This window comes from Pelophylax lessonae (genome assembly GCF_965119305.1).
Source record: "Pelophylax lessonae genome assembly, chromosome: 6".
In the NCBI taxonomy this organism is placed as follows: domain Eukaryota; kingdom Metazoa; phylum Chordata; class Amphibia; order Anura; family Ranidae; genus Pelophylax; species Pelophylax lessonae.
Genome location: NC_138773.1, coordinates 321840460 through 321866429, shown reverse-complemented (window position 1 = coordinate 321866429; position 25970 = coordinate 321840460). Strand labels below are relative to the sequence as shown.

At 48.8% G+C, this 25970-nt stretch overlaps 1 protein-coding gene across 2 annotated transcripts in view; it reads right to left on the bottom strand.

The window, feature by feature from the left end:
* RALB (RAS like proto-oncogene B) overlaps positions 1 to 25689 on the bottom strand; it is a 65862-nt gene extending 40173 nt beyond the window's left edge. The window contains exon 1 of one of the 2 annotated variants that reach the window (XM_082260962.1): positions 25535 to 25689. The gene's annotated coding sequence lies outside the window, so the exon portion shown is untranslated. The remainder of the gene's footprint in view (positions 1 to 25534) is intronic. The other variant, XM_082260963.1, reaches the window with a different exon arrangement.
* Positions 25690 to 25970: the final 281 nt, after the last annotated feature.

The window sequence follows — 25970 nt, the reverse complement described above, 5'->3', positions numbered from 1 at the left end:
TCTGACAATGGGTCAAAGGATTTCATCCCCGATAGCGAATGGCAGTCAGGGTGCCATTGTCAAGCCTGTGTGTCCCTTCATGGATTTGCCTCCCCAGACCATCACTGACTCACCACCCAACCAACCATGCTGAATGATGTTACAGGCAGCATAACTTTCTCCATGGCTTCTCCAGACCCTTTCACGTCTGTCACATGTGCTCAGGGTGAACCTGCTCTCATCTGTGAAAAGCACAGGGTGCCAGTGGTGGTCCTACCAATTCTGGTGTTCAATGGAAAATGCTTACCAAGCTCCACAGTGTCGGGCAGTGAGCACAGGGCACACTAGAGGACATCGGGCCCTCAGGCCACCCTCATGAAGTCTGTTTCTGATTGTTTGATCAGAGGCAGTCACACCAGTGGCCTGCTGGGGGTCATTTTGTAGGGCTCTGGCAGTGCTCATCCTGTTCCTCCTTGCACAAAGGAGCAGATCCCGGTCCTGCTGATGGGTTAATGATCTTCTATGGCCTTTTCAGCTCTCCTAGAGTAACTGCCTGTCTCCTGGAATCTCCTCCATGCTCCTGAGACTGTGCTGGGAGACACAGCAACCCTTCTGGCAATGGGACAGATTGATGTGCCATCCTGGAGGAGTTGGACTGCCTGTGCAACCTCTATAGGGTCCAGGTATGGCCTCATGCTACCAGTAGTGACACTGACCCCCTCTATAGGGTCCAGGTATGACCTCATACTACCAGTAGTGACACTGACCCCCTCTATAGGGTCCAGGTATGGGCTCATCCTACTAGTAGTGACACGGACCCCCTCTATAGGGTCCAGGTATGGCCTCATGCTACCAGTAGCGACACTGACCCCCTCTATAGGGTCCAGGTATGGCCTCATGCTACCAGTAGTGACACTGACCTGCTCTATAGGGTCCAGGTATGGCCTCAGGCTACCAGTAATGACACTGACCCCCTCTATAGGGTCCAGGTATGGCCTCATCCTACCAGTAGTGACACTGACCCCCTCTATAGGATCCAGGTATCTCCTCATCCTACCAGTAGTGACACTGACCCCCTCTATAGGGTCCAGGTGTGGCCTCATGCTACCAGTAGTGACACTGACCCCCTCTATAGGGTCCAGGTATGACCTCATACTACCAGTAGTGACACTGACCCCCTCTATAGGGTCCAGGTATGGGCTCATCCTACTAGTAGTGACACGGACCCCCTCTATAGGGTCCAGGTATGGCCTCATGCTACCAGTAGCGACACTGACCCCCTCTATAGGGTCCAGGTATGGCCTCATGCTACCAGTAGTGACACTGACCTGCTCTATAGGGTCCAGGTATGGCCTCAGGCTACCAGTAATGACACTGACCCCCTCTATAGGGTCCAGGTATGGCCTCATGCTACCAGTAGTGACACTGACCTGCTCTATAGGGTCCAGGTATGGCCTCAGGCTACCAGTAATGACACTGACCCCCTCTATAGGGTCCAGGTATGGCCTCATCCTACCAGTAGTGACACTGACCCCCTCTATAGGATCCAGGTATCTCCTCATCCTACCAGTAGTGACACTGACCCCCTCTATAGGGTCCAGGTATCTCCTCATGCTACCAGTAATGACACTGACCCCCTCTATAGGGTCCAGGTATGGCCTCATCCTACCAGTAGTGACACTGACCCCCTCTATAGGATCCAGGTATCTCCTCATCCTACCAGTAGTGACACTGACCCCCTCTATAGGGTCCAGGTATCTCCTCATCCTACCAGTAGTGACACTGACCCCCTCTATAGGGTCCAGGTATGGCCTCATACTACTAGTAGTGACACTGACCCCCTCTATAGGGTCCAGGTATGGCCTCATACTACTAGTAGTGACACTGACCCCCTCTATAGGATCCAGGTATCTCCTCATACTACCAGTAGTGACACTGACCCCCTCTATAGGGTCCAGGTATGGCCTCATCCTACCAGTAGTGACACTGACCCCCTCTATAGGATCCAGGTATCTCCTCATACTACCAGTAGTGACACTGACCCCCTCTATAGGGTCCAGGTATCTCCTCATGCTACCAGTAATGACACTGACCCCCTCTATAGGGTCCAGGTATGGCCTCATCCTACCAGTAGTGACACTGACCCCCTCTATAGGATCCAGGTATCTCCTCATCCTACCAGTAGTGACACTGACCCCCTCTATAGGGTCCAGGTATGGCCTCATACTACCAGTAGTGACACTGACCCCCTCTATAGGATCCAGGTATCTCCTCATCCTACCAGTAGTGACACTGACCCCCTCTATAGGATCCAGGTATCTCCTCATACTACCAGTAGTGACACTGACCCCCTCTATAGGGTCCAGGTATCTCCTCATGCTACCAGTAATGACACTGACCCCCTCTATAGGGTCCAGGTATGGCCTCATACTACCAGTAGTGACACTGACCCCCCTCTATAGGGTCCAGGTATGGCCTCATACTACTAGTAGTGACACTGACCCCCCTCTATAGGGTCCAGGTATCTCCTCATCCTACCAGTAGTGACACTGACCCTAGCCAAATGCAAAACTAGTAACAGTCAGAAAAGATGAGTAGGGAAAAAAATGTCAGGGGTCATCACCTGTAAAACCATTTAGGTTTTAGACGTCGCCTCATTGTTGCCCATCTAGTGCACCTGTTATTTCATTAACACCAAAGCAGCTGAAACAGATTAACAATCCCCTCTGCTACTTAACTGACCAGATCAATATCCCCGGAGTTTACATGACTTGATGCTATACTCGGATTAAAAAGCGTTCCTTGAATAAGCAGTGTATAATAAAAAAAAAACAAAAAACAAACAAACATTCACATAAGTCTCTAACCTCAAGGAGCTTACAATCTAAGGTCCCAAATTCACATTCACACATACCAGGGTCAATTTACACAGGAGCCAATGAACCTACCAGTAGGTCTTTGGAGTGTGGGAGGAAACCGGAGTACCCGGAGGAAACCCACGCAGGCACAGGGAGAACATGTAAACTCCAGGCAGGTAGAGTTGTGAATCGATGATCCTAGTGCTGTTATGCGGAAGCGCTAACCACTGAGCCACTGTACTGCCTGAACAATGTACTAGAGAAGCACTGAAATTTTGGCAGCCGAAACAATCGACCGAAAATGGAGTTGTCTCCATTTTGGCAAAAAGGTGCCAATAATGGCACTGCAATTTTTTGCTGCGCTTATGGTGCGTTTTCCATAGGTCATGTGACTCAAATCCACACCCAAAAAACGTTACCCAGGTGCGTTATTGATGCAGTTTCAATGCATTTCAACAGGAAGGTGTGTTTTTTTTAACGCTGCATTCACAACTAGGTGATCTGAATCGCCGCGATTCTGCTCGCAATTCCAAATCGTGTCAAAACACGGAACGCGTTTGCAATGCCATTACTTCTTTACACTACCCCAAAAGCAGTGCAATTTTGCCACAAATGTCATGGCAAAATCTTGTTGCAATCGTAGCAAATTGCAATGCTTGACACTTGTCACCCAAAAGAAGCTCCTGCTCCTTTTTGAGCGACAATCACTGCAAAATTGTACCGTGATTTGGGTGCTATTAAGAAGTAATGGCATTGCAAACGCATCCCACGTTTTGTCACAAAAGTGAGTACACCCCTCCCGTTTTTTGTAAATATTTTATTCTATCTTTTCATGTGACAACACATTACACACTGCGTTGAGTTATTTTGAGGGGACAGTAAATTTACACTGTTATACAAGCTGTACACTCACTACTTTACATTGTAGCAAAGTGTCATTTCTTCAGTGTTGTCACATGAAAAGATGTGAATGTCAGGGGTGTACTCACTATACTATATATACAGTGGGTACGGAAAGTATTCAGACCCCCTTAAATTTTTCACTCTTTGTTATATTGCAGCCATTTGCTAAAATCATTTAAGTTCATTCTTCTTCCTCATGAATGTACACATAGCACCCCATACTGACAGAAAAACACAGAATTGTTGACATTGTTGCAGATTTATTAAAAAAGAAAAACTGAAATATCACATGGTCCTAAGTATTCAGACCCTTTGCTCAGTATTTAGTAGAAGCCCCCTTTTGATCTAATACAGCCAGGAGTCTTTTTGGGAAAGATGCAACAAGTCTTTCGCACCTGGATTTGGGGATCCTCTGCCATTCCTCCTTGCAGATCCTCTCCAGTTCTGTCAGGCTGGATGGTAAACGTTGGTGGACAGCCATTTTTAGGTCTCTCCAGAGATGCTCAATTGGGTTTAAGTCAGGGCTCTGGCTGGGCCATTCAAGAACAGTCACGGAGTTGTTGTGAAGCCACTCCTTCGTTATTTTAGCTGTGTGCTTAGGGTCATTGTCTTGTTGGAAGGTAAACCTTCGGCCCAGTCTGAGGTCCAGAGCACTCTGGAGAAGGTTTTTGTCCAGGATATCCCTGTACTTGGCCGCATTCATCTTTCCCTCGATTGCAACCAGTCGTCCTGTCCCTGCAGCTGAAAAACACCCCCACAGCATGATGCTGCCACCACCATGCTTCACTGTTGGGACTGTATTGGACAGGTGATGAGCAGAGCCTGGTTTTCTCCACACATACCGCTTAGAATTAAGGCCAAAAAGTTCTATTTTGGTCTCATCAGACCAGAGAATCTTATTTCTCACCATCTTGGAGTCCTTCAGGTGTTTTTTTAGCAAACTCCATGCGGGCTTTCATGTGTCTTACACTGAGGAGAGGCTTCCGTCGGGCCACTCTGCCATAAAGCCCCGACTGGTGGAGGGCTGCAGTGATGGTTGACTTTCTACAACTTTCTCCCATCTCCTGACTGCATCTCTGGAGCTCAGCCACAGTGATCTTTGGGTTCTTCTTTACCTCTCTCACCAAGGCTCTTCTCCCCGATAGCTCAGTTTGGCCGGACGGCCAGCTCTAGGAAGGGTTCTGGTCGTCCCAAACGTCTTCCATTTGAGGATTATGGAGGCCACTGTGCTCTTAGGAACCTTAAGTGCAGCAGAAATCTTTTTGTAACCTTGGCCAGATCTGTGCCTTGCCACAATTCTGTCTCTGAGCTCTTCAGGCAGTTCCTTTGACCTCATGATTCTCATTTGCTCTGACATGCATTGTGGTCTGGAAGGTCTTATATAGACAGGTGTGTGGCTTTCCTAATCAAGTCCAATCAGTATAATCAAACACAGCTGGACTCAAATGAAGGTGTAGAACCATCTCAAGGGTGATCAGAAGAAATGGAAAGCACCGGAGTTAAATATATGAGTGTCACAGCAAAGGGTCTGAATACTTAGGACCATGTGATATTTCAGTTTTTCTTTTTTAATAAATCTGCAACAATGTCAACAATTCTGTGTTTTTCTGTCAGTATGGGGTGCTATGTGTACATTCATGAGGAAGAAGAATGAACTTAAATGATTTTAGCAAATGGCTGCAATATAACAAAGAGTGAAAAATTTAAGGGGGTCTGAATACTTTCCGTACCCACTGTATATATATTAGGGCTGCAACTAACTATTATTTTGTCCGTCGACTAATCTAACGTTTTTATTTTATTTTTTTTCCTTAGGGCCCTTTCACACGGGCGCTCCGCTTGTCCACAAATCATCCTATTTTTTTGCGGATAATTTGCGGACATAATGCAGGTCAATGGCATTGCGGATGTCAGCGGAATACCATCCGCTGACATCCGATTTTCCTCCTTTCAGTTCTGTTCTGTTTTTTGGAACAGAACCCTATTTTTTCATCCGTTCAAAAAACGGAAAGGAAGGAAAATCGGATGTCAGTGGTGTCATCCGCTGACATCCGCAATGCCCATAGACTTACATTATGTCCGCATATCATCCGCAAACGGATGGGATGATATGCGGACTTACGGAGCGGATGACACAAATGTCATCCGCTCCGTGAAAAAAAAAAATTAAAAAAAGTCCCGCAGCAGAGAAGAAATGCAGGGCGGCCGTGTGAAAGAAGCCTTAATTGAGTGTTCTTTTTTTGATTAGCTAATTAATCCTTTGAATAACAAAAAGTACAGACCCCTCAGTAAGCCCCCCCCCCCAGTACAGACCCCTCAGTAAGCCCCCCCCCCTCCCAGAACAGACCCCTCAGTAAGTCCCCTCCCAGTACAGACCCCTCTCAGTAAGCCCCCCCCTCCCAGTACAGACCCCTCTCAGTAAGCCCCCCTCCCAGTACAGACCCCTCAGTAAGACCCCCCTCCCAGTACAGACCCCTCAGTAAGTCCCCTCCCAGTACAGACCCCTCAGTAAGCCCCCCCCCCCAGTACAGACCCCTCTCAGTAAGCCCCCCCCCTCCCAGTACAGACCCCTCTCAGTAAGCCCCCCTCCCAGTACAGACCCCTCAGTAAGACCCCCTCCCAGTACAGACCCCTCAGTAAGACCCCCCTCCCAGTACAGACCCCTCAGTAAGACCCCCATCCCAGTACAGACCCCTCAGTAAGCCCCCCCCCCAGTACAGACCCCTCAGTAAGCCCCCCCTCCCAGTACAGACCCCTCAGTAAGCCCCCCCTCTCAGTACAGACCTCACAGTAAGCCCTCCCACCTAGTACAGACCCCTCAGTAAGCCCCCCTCCCAGTACAGACCCCTCAGTAAGCCCCCCTCCCAGTACAGACCCCTCAGTAAGCCCCCCTCCCAGTACAGACCTCACAGTAAGCCCTCCCACCTAGTACAGACCCCTCAGTAAGCCCCCCTCCCAGTACAGACCCCTCAGTAAGCCCCCCTCCCAGTACAGACCCCTCAGTAAGCCCCCCTCCCAGTACAGACCCCTCAGTAAGCCCTCCCACCTAGTACAGACCCCTCAGTAAGCCCCCCTCCCAGTGTAGACCCCTCAGGCTCACCTGCGATCACATGATGCTGCTGGAGTGGCACGTGACATCTCGTCTGTGTGGGACAGTGGGAGGGATCATCGGTGTTGCAGCCACAGTCTGCAGCCACAGAGAGTCAGCTCAGTTGATGCGCAGGCGCAGCCGCCCCGGGACGTAAGCCGCTCACAGTCTCTGACTCTGGACTGGAGCGCAGCGGGGGCGGGGCAGTGCAGCGGCCCCAATCAGTGCAGCGGCCCGGCCGGCATCGACGCCTTTCACGCACGTCAACTAAGTCGACGAGTCGTTGCAGCCCTAACACATACATATATACACACACATACATATATACACACACATACATATTATATATATATATATATATATACACACATATACACATATATACATACACACACACACACACACACACACACACACACACATCATATATTAATCTAATCTGATATCTATCCATTTTTTTTTCCCCACTGTTAATTTTTAGTTTTGGTCATGTGCATCCTGCATTTTCCATTTCCATTCGGTGCACCTCTACACTTTATATTAAAAAAATAAAATATAAATACAGTAAAAAAAAAAAAAAAAAATCGAATTAAAAGTAAATCGACAGAAGATTTGGTCTTTTTAGCCGTCACACTACCACAATTATGTTTCTATGAATGTATCTAAATGATCTTAGTGCCCGAACCAAAAAGGGAAAAAAAAAAAAAAAAGGGAAGTTAGATCAAGAAGACGACTAATAACTACATCCCTAAAACCACAGAGAATATTTTATTAAGAATTAGTCTTTCCCAGAGTGCAGCAAAGCCACAAAGGAAGGTCAGACCTTACAGAGAAGCAGAATAGGAAACCGGAACGAAGGCAGAACTTCCCCAATCACAGCTAGAAAATGTTCACCACCATCCAGGGACTGCTGAGAGAAAAAACGTCAGCTCTGTGGCCGAGCAGATCAGAACCAGAGAGTTCCAGTGTCCAGCTGTGGGAGAACTACAATTCACAGAATGCCTCATCAGCCAGGAACTCTTCAGTCTAGGCTGGGAATTGTAGTTCCCCCATCAGAAGAATCATTAAAACTTCTGTTATTAAGTTGCAATTTTCTCAGCAGCCTCAGATGACGATGATGATGAGGATGATGATGATGATGATGAACACCCCGTGCCCTTTCCTTCCCAAAAAGTCCCATTATACAGAAACGACTCACTTTGCCCCGAGCAGTATAACACGAGATTCGAAGGTTTGAAATTATTTTGCCATTCCAGAGTGAGAAGGCAGAAATGTCTTCTGAGGTCGGTGGAGAATTGTCACGCTCCGCGGTGAAATGCCGCAGACGGGTGTCAGATCTTACCCCCCTCCAGGAGCCGCTCTCATTCATATACTGGAGCCAGGCTGGGCAGACGCAGCCCTCTGCGAGCTTCACCCGCACCTGGCACCCCGCCACATGGCTGCAGAGAAAAATGACTTTCTACACATACAAATGAATGGAATTATAAACAATTCGGCTTCCTGGCGTGCGTAGCTGGGGGTTGTGACAGAGAAAGTAACGTGAGAGACCTCAAGTTTATAGATCCCATAAACTGACAGATCACTATACAATCTGATTGTACAATCTACTTTAGACTTACCAAATCTATGTAATAGGAGAACAAAAAAATCCTAAATAATTCTTCACTGTAAAGCGCTGCGCAAACTGTTGGCGCTATATAAATCCTGTATAATAATAATAATTGCATTTGCATCAAATCAAGCGGAACCTTACATCTCATAAAGGACGGGAGATCTAAAGGAGATCCTATAGTGTATGGTCATCTTCCCAACAATATATCCCATGTTGTGAGAATGGGGGGGGGGGGGGGGGGGTTAGAGATAGGGGAAAATAGGAGTAAATGGACAAAGAATGGGGGGGGGGGGGAGGTTAGAGATAGGGGAAAATAGGAGTAAATGGACAAAGAATGGGGGGGGGGGGGGGTTAGAGATAGGGGAAAATAGGAGGAAATGGACAAAGAATGGGGGGGGGGGGGGGGAGGTTAGAGATAGGGGAAAATAGGAGTAAATGGACAAAGAATGGGGGGGGGGGTTAGAGATAGGGGAAAATAGGAGGAAATGGACAAAGAATGGGGGGGGGGGGGGAGGTTAGAGATAGGGGAAAATAGGAGTAAATTGACAAAGAATGGGGGGGGGGTTAGAGATAGGGGAAAATAGGAGTAAATTGACAAAGAATGGGGGGGGGGGGATAGAGATAGGGGAAAATAGGAAGAAATGGACAAAGAATGGGGGGGGGGATAGAGATAGGGGAAAATAGGAAGAAATGGACAAAGAATGGGGGGGGGGGGATAGAGATAGGGGAAAATAGGAGTAAATTGACAAAGAATGGGGGGGGGGATAGAGATAGGGGAAAATAGGAGTAAATGGACAAAGAATGGGGGGGGGGAAGCGAGAGGTGTGGGGCACATAAGAGAAGAAGGGGAAGGAAAGAAAAGTGGAGGAAAAAAAAACACATTGGATGTGGATGGGGGGGAATTACTCCCACTAAGGGACTGCTTGGTCAGTCCACCCCTGGATGAAAGCAAAACGCGAAAGCGCGCAAGCAAAAGCGAGAAAGCGTGAGAGCGCAAGCGAGAAAGCGAAGCACAAGCACTGAACCTATTCTCTCTGGAGAAGATACGATTGAGGGGGGATATGATATCAATGTACAAATACTGTACTGGTGACCCTAGCATATGGAACAAACTATTCAGAGAAAGGGAATACAATAAGACACGTGGCCACTCACTAAAACTAGAGGAAAGGCGGTTTAACCTTAAACTGTGTAAATGGTTCTTTACTGTCAGAGCGGTAAGGATGTGGAATTCGCTTCCACAAGCAGTGGTATCAGCGGGGAGCATTGATGGGCACCTTAAAAGACCACAACATAAAGGGGTATACAAAGTACTATTAACAGCAAACACACACATCATAGGCTGGAACTGGATGGACTGATGTCTTTTTTCAACCCAACTATGAAAGAGAGAGAGAGCGAGAGCGCGCGAGAGAGAGAGAGAGCGAGAGCGCGCGAGAGAGAGAGAGAGCGAGAGCGCGAGAGCGAGAGCGCGCGAGAGCGAGAGCGAGAGCGCGCGAGAGCGAGAGCGAGAGCGCGCGAGAGCGCGCGAGAGCGAGAGCGCGCGAGAGAGAGAGCGCGCGAGAGAGAGAGCGCGCGAGAGAGAGAGCGCGCGAGAGAGAGAGCGCGCGAGAGAGAGAGCGCGCGAGAGAGAGAGCGCGCGAGAGAGAGAGCGCGCGAGAGAGAGAGCGCGCGAGAGAGAGAGCGCGCGAGAGAGAGAGCGCGCGAGAGAGAGAGCGCGCGAGAGAGAGAGCGCGCGAGAGAGAGAGCGCGAGAGAGAGAGAGCGCGAGAGAGAGAGAGCGCGAGAGAGAGAGAGCGCGAGAGAGAGAGAGCGCGAGAGAGAGAGAGCGCGAGAGAGAGAGAGCGCGAGAGAGAGAGAGCGCGAGAGAGAGAGAGCGCGAGAGAGAGAGAGCGCGAGAGAGAGAGAGCGCGAGAGAGAGAGAGCGCGAGAGAGAGAGAGCGCGAGAGAGAGAGAGCGCGAGAGAGAGAGAGCGCGAGAGAGAGAGAGCGCGAGAGAGAGAGAGCGCGAGAGAGAGAGAGCGCGAGAGAGAGAGAGCGCGAGAGAGAGAGAGCGCGAGAGAGAGAGAGCGCGAGAGAGAGAGAGCGCGAGAGAGAGAGAGCGCGAGAGCAAGCGAGCGCGAGAGAGAGAGAGCGCGAGAGCAAGCGCAGAGAGAGCAAGCGCAGAGAGAGCAAGCGCAGAGAGAGCAAGCGCAGAGAGAGCAAGCGCAGAGAGAGCAAGCGCAGAGAGAGCAAGCGCAGAGAGAACATGCGCAGAGAGAGAAAAATAAAATGAAATGGATGGATGGGGGGGGGGGGGGGGATTGAGAGAAGGGAAATAAGGGAGTAAAGGAAAGAGATGGGGGGGGGGGGTATTGGCACATACACAGATCTGTATTGGAGAGGTAGACGTGACTTGTGCTACACACATAACATCCAATTACAGACACAATCTGATTACCAAACAGCTCATTTCCTGCATCAATTCCAATCTACTGATATTTGGCAGAGCCCAGAATCCTCTACATACAGGGATGGAAGATAAGGGAGACGAGAAGGATGGGATATTGTACAGGAGATATAATACACAGATAGGGCATACAGGGGACCCCCCCCCCCCCACATCAGAGGAACCCTAAAGAAATAATTCCCCCTCTTACTACAAATTATTGGGAGTTTGTGGAGGAAAATGAATTCCCTTCCTTTACACTTAGAGATGATCAGCGTCAGCTGACTCCACAACTACATATACAGTACTTATATAAAAACCAATACATCTTTTGAGAAAGTTACAATGTAACAATTTTTACAGAGTTCTTCTTTAACACTCTAGACAATGAATGAGTTAAAGATCTGCGGAACGTTCCGGGTGTCGGTGGGCGCGTTCTGTGCCGGCCCCGCCCTTACCGTTTTCTCATCACCCGGCCGGGACATTTCACAGGACCTCCATCCCCAATCTACGTCACCCAGCGAGGGTTCAGTGCCCGCCGACAGGAGGACTGACACAAAGCAGGCGTCATTCTACGACAACCAGGAGGTCCCGGCCCCGCCCCCCCTCACCCAACCACTCCGCCAGCGGCTTCTAAAAAAAGCCCAAAAGCATTCCCGACTAATCCATCATAAAATAAATAAACCTGCAAGGCAGAAGCTTATACAAACTCGTATTTCATCCGCCGCCTACTACAGGCCGAGGAGAGATTATTTTGGTAGGGTTGTTTAAGGGGGCCCCTCGCCTTTTTTTTTTTTTTAAAGCAGAAGGTCTCAGACTGGCGGCCCTCTGGCTGTTGCAGAACTACAAGTCCCATCATGCCTCTGGCTATGGGAGTCATGCTTGTAACTGTCAGCCTTGCAATGGCCTCATGGGAATTGTAGTTCTGAAACAGCTGGAGGGCCGCAAGTTTTGAGACCCCCCCCTGCTTTAACCACTTCTGGACCGGAAGGATTTGCCCCCTTAATGACCAGGCCATATTTTGCAATTCGGCACTGCATTACTTTAATTGAAAATTGCGCGGTCGTGCGACGCTGTACCCTTAATAAAATGGATGTCCTTTTTTTACCACCAGGGATAGCAAATTATTATAAACTTTACATAAATGTACCAGACCCCCCCCCCCGATAGGCTCAGGGTTGGACCCACACTCTGATCTCTGATTTCCTGTGTAGAATTATATCCCGGTGGAGGAGGGGGACATTCTTGGCTCAGTCTTCCATGTTTCCTGTGACCGGTAAGGCCCATTTCTAATACCGGCTGTAATTGAAAGTGACCGCTCTGCTCCGGCTCCAGAGAGCAGTGCATGATGGGAAGGGAGGACGGCGAGGTCTGGCTGTGCCTGGGACATGATTCATAACCAGTCTACACCCATTGATAATCACCTGGAGAGTAAATATAGCAGCAGATAGAATCTGCAAATAAGCAACAAGGGCAGTTATTGAGTAATCCTATCCGGACATCCACATGGCTCTGGATTCAGTGGGCACAGCGGGTGTACAGACCCGGGAACCCAGCACAGGGTTGATGGGAACCCCTCATAATGGGCACAGCAGGGGTACAGACCCGGGAACTCAGCACAGGGATGGAGAGAACCCCTCATAATGGGCACAGCAGGTGTACAGACCCGGAACCCAGCACAGGGATGGTGGGAACCCCTCATAATGGGCACAGCAGGGGTACAGACCCAGGAACTCAGCACAGGGATGGTGGGAACCCCTCATAGTGGGCACAGCAGGGGTACAGACCCAGGAACTCAGCACAGGGATGGTGGGAACCCCTCATAATGGGCACAGCAGGTGTACAGACCCGGGAACTCAGCACAGGGATGGTGGGAACCCCTCATAATGGGCACAGCAGGGGTACAGACCCAGGAACTCAGCACAGGGATGGTGGGAACCCCTCATAATGGGCACAGCGGGTGTACAGACCCAGGAACTCAGCACAGGGATGGTGGAAACCCCTCATAATGGGCACAGCGGGTGTACAGACCCAGGAACTCAGCACAGGGATGGTGGAAACCCCTCATAATGGGCACAGCGGGTGTACAGACCCAGGAACTCAGCACAGGGATGGTGGGAACCCCTCATAATGGGCACCGCGGGTGTATAGACCTGGGAACTCAGCACAGGGATGGTGGGAACCCCTCATAATGGGCACCGCGGGTGTATAGACCTGGGAACTCAGCACAGAGATGGTGGGAACCTCTCATAATGGGCACCGCGGGTGTATAGACCTGGGAACCCAGCACAGAGATGGTGGGAACCTCTCATAATGGGCACCGCGGGTGTATAGACCTGGGAACCCAGCACAGGGATGGTGGGAACCCCTCATAATGGGCACCGCGGGTGTATAGACCTGGGAACTCAGCACAGGGATGGTGGGAACCCCCTCAATTTCTAACCCTCAAAAACCTAACATGCTTTTTAAGCATTCCCTACTGCCCCCCCCCCCCACCCCAAAAAAAAAGGTTTAAGGTTTTACATTCACTAACTTTTTAGTGTCCATCAGAAACCAATATAAACCAGTATAATAGTGAGAGGTTACAGAGGCAGGAGCGGTCCAATGATGTAAGACATTCTGCGGAGAGCCGGCCTGTGTTACGTCTGAGTCCTTCTCCAGGATTAGCAGACTGTCTGTATATTTATCCCTCTCCTAGAAATCTGTGTGATTTTTATAGCGGAACTTGTGCTTTATGTCCTCCGCCCAACCCCCCCATCCTTCCATATGAAAATTGGAAGTGGACGGATAATATTCGGCTGCACAATATCTGCAGCCAACTGAAGTCACCGCTTGACAGGGCCTACGGTATTCTGACCACCAGCAAATGCTGCTGCAAGAATACAAAACCTCAGCGGGGATTTCATCCTTCTAAGATCCTAATGTAGAACTATAGACTAAAACTTTTTTCCCCATTTTGGATAGAGTGAAGGAGGGTTGTAACCCCGGTCCTTTTATTTTACCATCTGTGTCCCATTGTGGAGATTTCCCTTCACTTCCTGTCCCATAGCCAAACAGGAAGTCAGAAAAAAATCTCAAAGTCAAGGGAATTCCTTGGGACCCCCCCCCCCCCCCTAGTGTCCCCCATTGAAAGATTTCCCCTCTGAATGTAAAAGAAAAGCCCAAATTTTGGGTTGTCCCCAGAAAAGCAAGTTTCAATAAGGAAGTTAAACCGGACAAATAGAGAGGGTGAGTCTTCCGAACGGGGGACACAGACAGCAATAAAGACCGACAGGGGTTCTAATCCCTCTCCACTCTATCCAAAACGAAATGGGTTTTTTCTCCCCTGGATGCCTTTGCTCCAGTGGAGTACAGCGCAGCCTAACCACTACCAGAGAAGCGGTTGTAGCGGGATGATCTGCAGCTGCAGGCATCACTCTGGAACCGTTTTTTCGAGCCGGCAGTCAGCTTTCAGGAGTTAGCAGCCGCTCAGTCGTTATCCCAGTGAGCGGGAGGGGACTTCTCCCCCCCTCCCGTGGCTCTGCTGGTGGGACGGGAGACCTGAGCAACCAGCCGGCATGTCCGCCGGCTGGTTGGAGTCCCAAACCAAGCCAGGTTTACCTTTTTTTGGGTCTCCAATGTAGTAACCTGGAAGCGACGTCACTTCTAGGTTACTCGGTGGCTAACGGCGCAGATTTAAAAAAAAAAAAGTGACAGTATTTAAACCATAACATGTTAGTATCTATGTACTTGGCGTGACATCTTTCACAATATACAAAAAAATTGGGCCAACTTTACTCTCTAGTTTTTTAAATGCAGTGAAATGTATTTTTTCCCCCCAAAAAAATTGCGTTTGAAAGACCGCTGCGCAAGTACCGCGTGACAAATATTGCAACGACCGCCATTTTATTCTCCAGTCTTTGCAAAAAAAAAAAATATATATATATTTGGGGGTTCCAAGTAATTTTCTAGCAAAAAAATACAGATTTTTGGTCCTTAAGAATGCGCCTAAAGCCGCGTTTTGCATGTGCTTCCATTTGCGCTCATGCGTTCTTCTGCCCCCCCACATTTTACATAGAGCAGAAAAAGGGTTTATACCAAAGTCATGTTTTTTTTTCTCACCATATGTGTCCCATTGTGAAGATTTAGCTTTACTTTCTGCCCCATTGCCAAACAAGAAGTTAGAGGAAATCCCTGAAAATTAATTGAATCTCTTCGGCCTTTGGGACAGCAGATCCTCTGTGAGAGGAAGCTTCCAAGGAAGGTCAGCGATCAGCCACCCCAGATCAGCGTACCAAGCCCAGCAAGGCCAGTCTGGAGCCACTAAGATGACCAGAATCCCTTCTGCCTCAAAACTGCGTAAGTCTTGGCAGAAGCTGGAGAGGAGAGAAGGCGTAAATCGGACGATACTGACCTCACGGGGCCACCAACTTGTCTGTGGCGTCCGCCAGAGGATTCCGTGACCAGACCACAAACCTCGGCACCTTTCTGTTGAGCCGACACACCAACAGATTCACCTTGGGGATGCCCCACTGGAGACAACTGGTGAAAACACATTTGGATGAAGGGAACACTCCCCTTGGACCAACGCCTGCCGACTGAGGTAAAGATTTTTTGGAAAATGTATGGTTGGAGAGACCAAACCATCATGCCAAAAAGAACGTGGACTTTGGGAGGCACATGCCGACTCAGGTAATCTGCCTGCCAGTTTTCCACCCCGGGAAGGTGTACGGCGGAGAGGACTGGAACAAACCATTCTGCCCACCTCAGAATGCAGGCTACCTCCAGCGCGATCCGCCAGGATACTTCTTGTGCCCCCCCCCGTTGATTGACATAAGCCACGGCCGTGGCATTGTCCAATTGAATGCGCATTGGACATCCCTGAAGACGATCCATCCAATGGTCCAGGCATAGTCTGATCACTCGCAGTTCCAAGACATTGATCGGTAGTCTGAACTCTTCCAGTGTCCAAAACCCCTGAGCAGAATTTTTGCCGAGAACACCTCCCTAGCTGTACAGGCTGGCATCCGTGGTGACCACTGTCCAATACAAGGGGAGGAAGGATTTACCCCGATGGAGAACAAAGCCACCATATCAGGGACTCACTCGTTCCCAGGCTCACCTGGATTGGATTGTCCAGAGACTGCAGAGTCTTTTCCCTTTTGGCCAGAATCTCCCCTTGCAGGGACCTCGTATGGAACTGTGCAAACGGAACTGCCTTGAAGGTAGACACCTGCATGCAAGTCCAGAGAGATGACCATCTGCTGGACAGCAGGAGATGAATTGCAGCCAGCAATTTCTGGAGTTTGTCTAGAGGAAGGAGCACTCTGTCCAAGGCAGAGTCCAGAGTCAGACCCAGAGAGTTCAGCTTTGTGGACAGAACCAGAGCAGACTTCTTAAAATTCAGAATCCTGCCGAACTTCCTCAGAGTTCGTATGGTGATTTCCCGGTTTTCCACCAGAGCAGTAGGAGACTTCGCTCACAGAAGGAGGTCGTCCCAAGTAGCCCAGTACCGCGATCCCCTGTTGGCGTAACATTGCCAGCACCGGGGCTAACACTTTTGAGAAGACCCGCAGAGGCGAGACCAAAGGTTAACGCCACAAACTTATAATGCTCCTCTCCCACAGCAAAGCAAAGGAAGCGCTGGTGACCGGCACATATTGGAATGTGAAGGTAAGCTTCATTGATGTAGCTAAAGGCAAGAAAATCCCCCTGATGCAGGGATGCCACCACCACAAATGGACTCAACTCTGAACTTCTGCACCCGCACAAAGCAGTTCAGCGTCTTGAGGTCCAGGATTGGACACACCTTGTCTTCTTTCCTGGTGACTGTAAACAGGTTCGAGTAAAAACCCTGAAAACGTTCCAAGGTCAGAACCGGGACGATCACCCCTTGAAGTAACTGGTCTTGTATAGCCCCAAACAGACCCTCTAGGCAGTCCAGGGACAGGTGCAAGTTGGAAGGAAAGAACCTTGCCGGGATGGGGGGGGGGGGGGGGGGACAAGAGCGAAGCCCGATCTTGAAGCCTTGGACCCGATACGGGTGAGGGCGCGCCTTCATGCTGAAGGAGCCTTGCCCGCGGGTCTGGAGAAGCCCGCTCTCTGCCTGCCAGACAAGGTTCGTTTGGGTCCTGCAGAGGAGGCCCTGAAAGGCTCGGGCCCTTATCCATCGACCCTTAGGGACAAAAAATCTTATGAGCCGAGAAGGAGGGCCCACGTCTACAATAAGGGTCCTTGCCCTTAGTAGCCTGCGGAGGAAAGGTACTCTTACCCCCTGTGAGACCTTTAATGATGTCATCCAGGGTAGCTCCAAACAGGCGATCTCCTTAAAAGGGGAGAGCAGTCAAGGCCTTTTTAGAAGTCTGGTCCGCAGACCAGCATTTGAGCCAAAAGACACACTGAAGGACCACTGCCAAAACAGAGAGCCGAGCCACTAGGGGAGCCGCATCCAAAGAAGCATCCCAAATAAACTGCAGCCCCTGGACCAGCTGGTCCGCCAGCTTAGCAAATGCGGGGGGAGCTGTTCTCCCTCCAGGTCACAGCGTAAAAGCTTAGCCCACTCAGTCAGAGTTTGCGACACCAGGGCAACGGTGAATACAGGCCTTGGTGCCGAACCAGCCAGGGTGTATGTATTGTGGGCCACAGCTTCTGCCTTCCTGTCAGCCCCTTAAAGGCCGGGGACTCTTTAACCGGAATCATTGTTGCCTTGTTCAATCTGGAAAATGGAGAGTCCACCACCGGTCCACTTCTTAATAAGGGACTCCTCATATGGGTATCACCTAGTAAATCGCTAAGGGACCCCAAGGGAAGGCTTTGGTGGTTCCCACTCTTTGGCGACAATTCTGTCAAAATAGACGGGGAAAGGAAACATCTTACCAATCTGGATGACTTGTGAGTGCCAAAGGGAATCTGCGCCTCCGTCAAAGCGGCTTCCCCCTTTTTTAAAGGTCTCACACACAGATACAATCAATCAGTGCTTCCTCCAGCGCCTTTTTGTGCACGGTTGCAGATGTGGAGGAATCGTCCTCACTGAGTATTCCGGGCGCGGTCGCAGATCCAACAGGGTGACACGTGTCTGCGGCGGCCAAATCAGAGATTCAGGATCTGATGAGACCGGAGAAGGCGGGAATGGGGGGCGCTTTTCGCTAGCCCGTTGCCCGAAAGCCAACTCCGCCCGGGACACAAAGGACTTAAAGACCGCCAACAGTGAATCAATGGATGGTTGGGACCCGGAGGGCCCCACAGCCTCGGATAGGGGGTCAGGTGCGGGGAGATGTGCTCCAAAGACTAAGGTCACCAGGAAAACCCCACAAAAAGTGCAACACTGCAAAGGGACAACTCCCACCACGCTGGCAGCACCACCTGGTCACCAGGCACAAAGCGATCCTCAGCAGAGAAGGAGAGGACCACACTCAGCACCCAGCAGAAACAGGCACCTGCAGCCACCAGGACAATCTGCACTCTATGTGCGGTGATCAGGAAGTGATAAGATCTAGCAATCAGCACCAGGGAATGAGGAGGGGCTCCCACCACTGAAATCGCCACCCATAGGGCTCCACTGTCCTGGCCGCCGCTATTTTCAATGGCAAACCACCGCAAAATGGCAACGGACTACACAAACATGGCCACCGTGCTTTGAGCACACAGGCTACAAGAAAATGGCAGCCAAACAAGGCTCCCAGGAGGGATCCCTAGGCCTCAAGGCAGGGACAGGCCCAGGCAGGACTGGGGGGGGGGGGGGGAGCCCCGACCAGGTTCAACCCCCATCCCCCCCGGCACAGCTGATCGCAATCGCCAGCATAGGGCCCCATCGCGCCCCCACCGCCAGGAAGTGGACCAGACCACCCACACAGCCCCAGCATTAAGTGGATGGGGGAGGTTAGGATGGAGGGACAGATGGAGGGGAACCTGGGGGTCCGACCATCCCACCCCAAAATCCTCCAGGGGGAGAGGGGGGAGGGGGAGGGGGGGACAGTTATTTATCATACCAGGAAGCAGGCAGGTACCGCTCCAGACAGAACCTCCTCTCCATCGAAATAGGGGGCTGTCGGCCAGGACGAATGCTGTGACTCGGGCCAAGACACGGTCGTATGTGACCTCGCGAGGCATTTACTCACAGGCCAGCCCCGTCCAGTGGGGCTATGTCACGGCCGACCTAGCGTTAAACTGAAGTCTGCACGCGATAGCTGGCCAGACTGGGGTGACCACTGGATTTAGATTATCCAGCCCGTCGCCCAGGCTGGCAGTTGATTGTAGATCTCACAGGAAAAAAAAAAAAAAAACAACACAGGAGAAAAATGTGTATCAAAAAAATAAATAAATAAAATAAATATTGGGACTACCCACAGGCGTAGTCCGATCCCACCCTACGCATTTCGTCAGTGTACGTCTGACGTCATCACGGGTAACATGATCACGATATGTCACTTCCACTGTTCGGAGCGCAGGGTTTGCCCCATTAATGACCGGGCCATTTTTGCGATTCGCCACTGCATTACTTTAACAAAAAACTGCGCTGTCTTGCGACACTGTACCCAAATTAAACTGATGGGTTTTTTCCCCATAAATATAGCTTTTTTTTGGTGGTATTTGATCACGTACGCGATTTTTATTTTTTGTGTTATGAACAAAAAAAGAGCGACATTTCTGAAAAAAAATTCACATTCTTCTATACAACATTCCAAAAAATTAAAAATCAAAAATTTTCATCCTTCAAGGCCAATTTGTATTCTGCTACATATTTTTGGTAAAAAAAAAAATAAGCATAAATTGATTGGTTTGCGCAAAAGTTTTCGCGTCTACAAACTAGGGGAAGATGTTTTTTTTTTTTTTTTACTAGTAATGGCGGCGATCTGCGTTTTTTTAGCGGAACTGCGACATTGCGGCGGACAGATCGGACCCCTGACTGACATTTTTGACACTTTTGGGGGGACCAGTGACATTTCTACAGTAATCAGTGCTAAAAATTATGCACTGTTACTGTAATAATGACACTGGCAGGGAAGGGGTTAACATAGGGGTGATCAAGGGGTTAAGTGTGAGCCTAGGGCAGTGTTTTCTAACTGTGGGGGGAGGGGCTTGTGAAATGACCATAGAGACCTGTGATCCTATATAGAAGAATCACAGGCACTCTGATCATTTCAGAGAGAACGGCCGGCTGTGTTTACAACAGCTGACCGTATTTTCTATGTCAATGGGGAGCGATCGCGGCCGCCGGCCCCCTGCATTGCAGCGCACTGCTCCTAAAATTACATGCAATGTCTGTGCGGTGCAAATTCAGCCATACAGTTTGTATGGCTGAATTTGCACCGCAATTGCACTGAAACACGCACAGGACCCTTTTTTTTCGCTCCGCAGCAGAATTGGATCGCATGGTGGTTCACACTAGTGCGATCCGATCCTGTGCGAACTTACAGATTGCACTGCGATATGCGATCTGATCTGGGGGTTAGAGCTGCACGATTCTGGCCAAAATGAGAATCACAATTTTTTAGCTTGGAATAAAGATCACGATTCTCTCACGATTCTCTGTGTAACAAAAAAAAATTGGGATAACTTTACTGTTACGTTTTTTTTTTATTCATTAAAGTTTATTAATTGCGTTTGAAAGACTGCTGCGCAAATACAGTGTGACATAAAATATTACAACAATCGCCATTTTATTCTGTAGGGTCTCTGCTAAAAAAATATATATAAAATGTTTGGAGGTTCTAAGTACTTTTCTAGCAAAAAAAATTATTTTAACTTGCAAGCAACAAATGTCAGAAAAAGATCCAGTCTTTAAGAGGTTAAACTTCCTTTCTCCCTGGCAGAGGGAAGGAAAAGATACAATGTAATCATTTTTGTTTATAGTTACTGGGAGACTTAATGCTGATAGGCGTTTGCGGGAGGAAAGATACAATGTAATCATTTTGTTTATAGTTACTGGGAGTTTTCCACAGCTGTTTTCTCTGCTCCCTCAGCTATGCAAAGAATCGAGAATATGTCAGGTTTAGCTCGTCAGGGGGGGTGAATCGAGATCGCGATTTTCATACGATTAATCGTGCAGCTCTACTGGGGGTGTCATTAATTTTTAATTGACACCCCCAGCGTATCGCATATGGCAGTGTGAACTGCCAGGGGTGCGGATGCGATGCAGGAACACGCTGTATATTTGCAGCGTTCCTGCGTCGCACAAATGTGAACCGGTGTTGTAAAATTTTGTCGGACCCGTGAAAAAAAAAAAAAAAAAAAAAAAAAAAAATGGGACCTCGTCACTTCCGGGGACAGAGCATCACAAAACAGCTGATGGGAGTCGTCCGTGCGCATGCGCAGAAGACATTTTTCGAGGTTTGGCAAAATTATAACAGACAGCGGAAAGCTGACTGAGAGGAGGCGGGGCTGAGGTGGGACGGAAGACACCGCCGCGTCATCTGCAGAGCTGAATAGAGGAGGCGGGACAGAGGTGCGGCCGTGTAATAAATGCAGGGCTTAAGCGACTCCTTCTGTTTTATTATCTTTAGTAATTATCGTATTATTTATCCTTAGGATTTCATTACATTAAGTCCTCGTTTACACTGGGGCGACCTGGTCGCCTCACAGGTCGCCTTCCATAGGGAAGCTGCGGACCCGTTCTAATAGGAGCGACACAAGTCGCTCCGACTTAGAAAAAGGATCCGGAGCTTCTTTGGGGCGACCAGGAGCGACCGTCATAGACTTCAATGTTATGAAGTCCGTGCCGGCCGCTCCGAGCTCGCGGCGCGCTGCTCGCACCGCGACCTCGGAGGTCGCCCCCCCCCCAAGTCGGATCGCCCCTGTGTGAACGGGGCCTTAGTATTTCTTATTTTGTATTATAGAAATACTAAATGTTATGAAATCCTAAGGATGTCTTGTGTGCATGCGCACTTGAGACTCCCATCGGCTGTTTCATGACGTAGGGCCACCTGAAGTGACGAGGTCCGATTTTTTTCATGGGTCCGAGAAAATTTTAGAACACCGGGACTCACAGACAGAAGTTCATTCCTTTGATCTAAAAAGAAGGAAATGATACATTGTAAAACATTGTTTATAGTTATCCAGCAGCCTTAATATTGATAAACATTTGCTGGAGGCTTTTTTTTTGGCAGCTGTGAGTGAGCAGAGAACGGCTCTGTAAGTGCCGGTTCACACTGAAGCGGCACGACTTCGGGAGCGACCTGTGAAGTCGCGTGCACCGCAACTTTGGCGCGACTTGCACGGACTTCATATAATGAATATCTATGCAAGTCACCTCCAGGTCGCCCCGAAGTAGTACAGGACACTTTTTCTATTAGAACGGCTCCGGTAGCACTGCATGGACCGCGACTTGTCAGGCTGACCAAGTCGCGGTAGTGTGAATGGAGTCTAAGAATCGAGGACATGCAGTTTTAAGATCATGGGGGGGGGGGGGGGGGGTTTAAATTGAGATTGCGATTTTTAAACGATTGATCGTGCAGCTCTAATACTGAACCCCCCAGTACAAATACGGGCCAATACAAACTCTGACATGGAAAATGGCTGAGGAAGGAATTTAGGTAAATATAGAGAAAAAGAAACAAAAAAAGGTAAATCATTCACAGTGAGTGACAGCCGACCATCGCCACAAGACAAATACTACAAGGAGGAATGACCACTTCTCTCTGTATGATATAGGAAGAAATCGCACCAGAAAATCCGCATTGTTTTCATAAAGACAGCTGTGTTCTGCAATCAGGAAAATCAACACTGAACCAAAAATAACCCACAAATACTAAAGTGCCCACCCCACCACCACTATATATCTATCTATCTATCTATATAATGGTTAATAATAATTCCCAGTAACATATTATAATATATAATATGGTAAATATTATTATTAATAATTTCCAGTAACATATAATAATATATAATATGGTAAATAATAATTTCCAGGAACATATAATAATATGGTAAATAATAATAATAATTTCCAGTAACATATTATAATAATATGGTAAATAATAATAATTTCCAGTAACATATATATAATGGTTAATAATAATTCCCAGTAACCTAATATATAATATGGTAAATATTATTATTATTATTTCCAGTAACATATTATAATAAATAAAATGGTAAATAATAATTTCCAGTAACATAATAAATAAAATTGTAAATAATTAATTTCCAGTAATATATTATAATATATAAAATGGTAAATAATAATTTCCAGTAACATATTATTATAATATATAAAATGGTAAATAATAATTTCCAGTAACATAATATATAAAATGGTAAATAATAATAATTTCCAGCAACATATTATAATAATAAATATATAAAACGGTAAATAATAATAATTTCCAGTAACATAATATACTATAATATATATATATATATATATATATATATATATATATATATATATATATATATATATATATATATATATATAATGCTTAATAATAATAAAAATAATTTCCAGGTCACACATAATATATATATATATATATATATATACACATACATATATATACATACATACACATACATCCTCCACTAAAGGAGGCCGGGGATTTCTGTAATGGAGCTGGAATTCCCCTGTAAGGCAGAATGATGGCAGAGTGCAGGGTGGGGGAGAAGTCAGATTCGGGTCCCCACCTTCATATCCTAGAGTACGAGGTCACATTTTACATTTTTTAAACCTAAACATTAAAAATTGTAACCCCCAAATAGACGTGTGATGCAGCTCACACCCCCCACTGCACCCCGTTTTGCACAGGAGGTATGGTGCAGTGTGCAGGACAAGTGCCACAGAAAGGAGTCGGAGCGCTGAGATGGAGGAGGTACCACCTGGCAGATGGGATACGGAGGAAGATAGCAAGGGGTGTGTATAAATATATAATTGACAGGCAGAAAGTACGGCACAAAAAGATGCTTGGAGAGGCAGGAAGTGGGGTGCGCACCGGGGGCGAATGACAGAGGAAGGGAGAGGGGGCTGAAGGCAGAGGCAGGAAGTGGGGAGCACACCAGGGCTATCTTACCCAATGGGCACACTGGGCAGTTGCCCGGGGGGGAGGGGGCCCGCCTACCTAGCCCCAGTCAAGCATTAGTCCCGATTCCCGTGTGCATCCCGCCACCAAACTTAGCAGGTGGCAAGCACCTGTCCGCCCATGGCAGAGGCAGGGAGTGGGGAGCGCGCAGGGCACAGTGGACTCTTCCCCCACCAGGATATACAATGTGACCAGCAATGTAAAACTGCACCATGCTGGTACTTGTAGTCCCTAAATACAAAGATTCCCCCAAGTTGCCCATAAAGAGGACCGGTCCCAGCTAATGTCCTCACCCAGCCCCCCTGTATACAGTAACACAGTAATACAAAGTATGGAGATACCATTATCTACAGGGCTAATATATACATGGGGGGATATTTATATAGAAGGGGGGGGTGTATATATATATATATATATATATATATATATATATATATATATATATATATATAACAGGGCTGAATACATACAAGATAGGGGGTGGGGTATATATAAGGGAGGTAATTACACACAAGGTGGGGGGGAGGAGGTATATAAGGGGGGTGAATACATACAGAGGGGGGGGGGGTGAATACATACAGAGGGGGGGGGGGGGTGAATACATACAGAGGGGGGGGGGGTGAATACATACAGAGGGGGGGGGGGGTGAATACATACAGAGGGGGGGGGGGGTGAATACATACAGAGGGGGGGGGGGTGAATACATACAGAGGGGGGGGTGAATACATACAGAGGGGGGGGTGAATACATACAGAGGGGGGGGGGGGGTGAATACATACAGAGGGGGGGGGGGGTGAATACATACAGAGGGGGGGGGGGGGTGAATACATACAGAGGGGGGGGGGTGAATACATACAGAGGGGGGGGGGGGTGAATACATACAGAGGGGGGGGGGGTGAATACATACAGAGGGGGGGGGTGAATACATACAGAGGGGGGGGGGTGAATACATACAGAGTGAGGGAAGTACATATGGGGGGGCTGAATACATACAAGGGGGGGGGGAATACATACAAGAGGGGGGGTATATATAAGGGGGGGGTGAATACATACAGGGGGGGGGTGAATACATACAGAGGGGGGGGGGTGAATACATACAGAGGGGGGGGGGTGAATACATACAGAGTGAGGGAAGTACATATGGGGGGGCTGAATACATACAAGGGGGGGGGGGAATACATACAAGAGGGGGGGTATATATAAGGGGGGGTGAATACATACAGGGGGGGGGTGAATACATACAAAGGGGGGGGGGGGTGAATACATACAGAGGGGGGGGGTGAATACATACAGAGGGGGGGGGGTGAATACATACAGAGGGGGGGGGGTGAATACATACAGAGGGGGGGGGTGAATACATACAGAGGGGGGGGGGGTGAATACATACAGAGGGGGGGGGGGTGAATACATACAGAGGGGGGGGGGTGAATACATACAGAGTGAGGGAAGTACATATGGGGGGGGGGGGGGGTGAATACATACAAGAGGGGGGGTATATATAAGGGGGGGTGAATATATACAGGGTGGGAGGAGGGAGTACATATAAGGGGGGTGAATATATAAGGGGGGGTGAATACATACAGAGTGGGGGAAGGGGGCACATATACAGGAGGGGTTAATACATACGGGGTGGGGGGTGAATATATATAAGGGGGAAGTCGGTGAATAGTTACCCCGGGGTCTCTCCCGGCCTCCAGCTCTCTCCCTCTCCGGTGGGGCCCCGCCCTCTCTCTCTTCCTGCGGTCGGTACGGCTCCCCGGGAAGGACAAACCTCCTCAGCGCGATACCACAGCCCGCTACTTCAGACACGCCTCCTTCACTCAGAACACGCCTACTGCTGCCTGGGAAGTGGAACACGCCTACCCTTTGCAGGGAACAGCCCCCTATGCACCGCCCAATCTGTCCTATCATTACGCATGTGACTGTTCTGTGTCAGGTCCGCTCGGCGGGTGTGAATCCTGGCCCCGCCTCCTCTGGGGTTCTGTGTCTGGGAATATCCAGGCTCTGTTGTCACTTCTCAGCACATGAAGTGAAGTTAGTGAAGCTGTTACCAAAGTTTCCTCTGGCAGCCAATTAGAAATCGTCTCTTAAAGGGGAAGTCCACCCAAA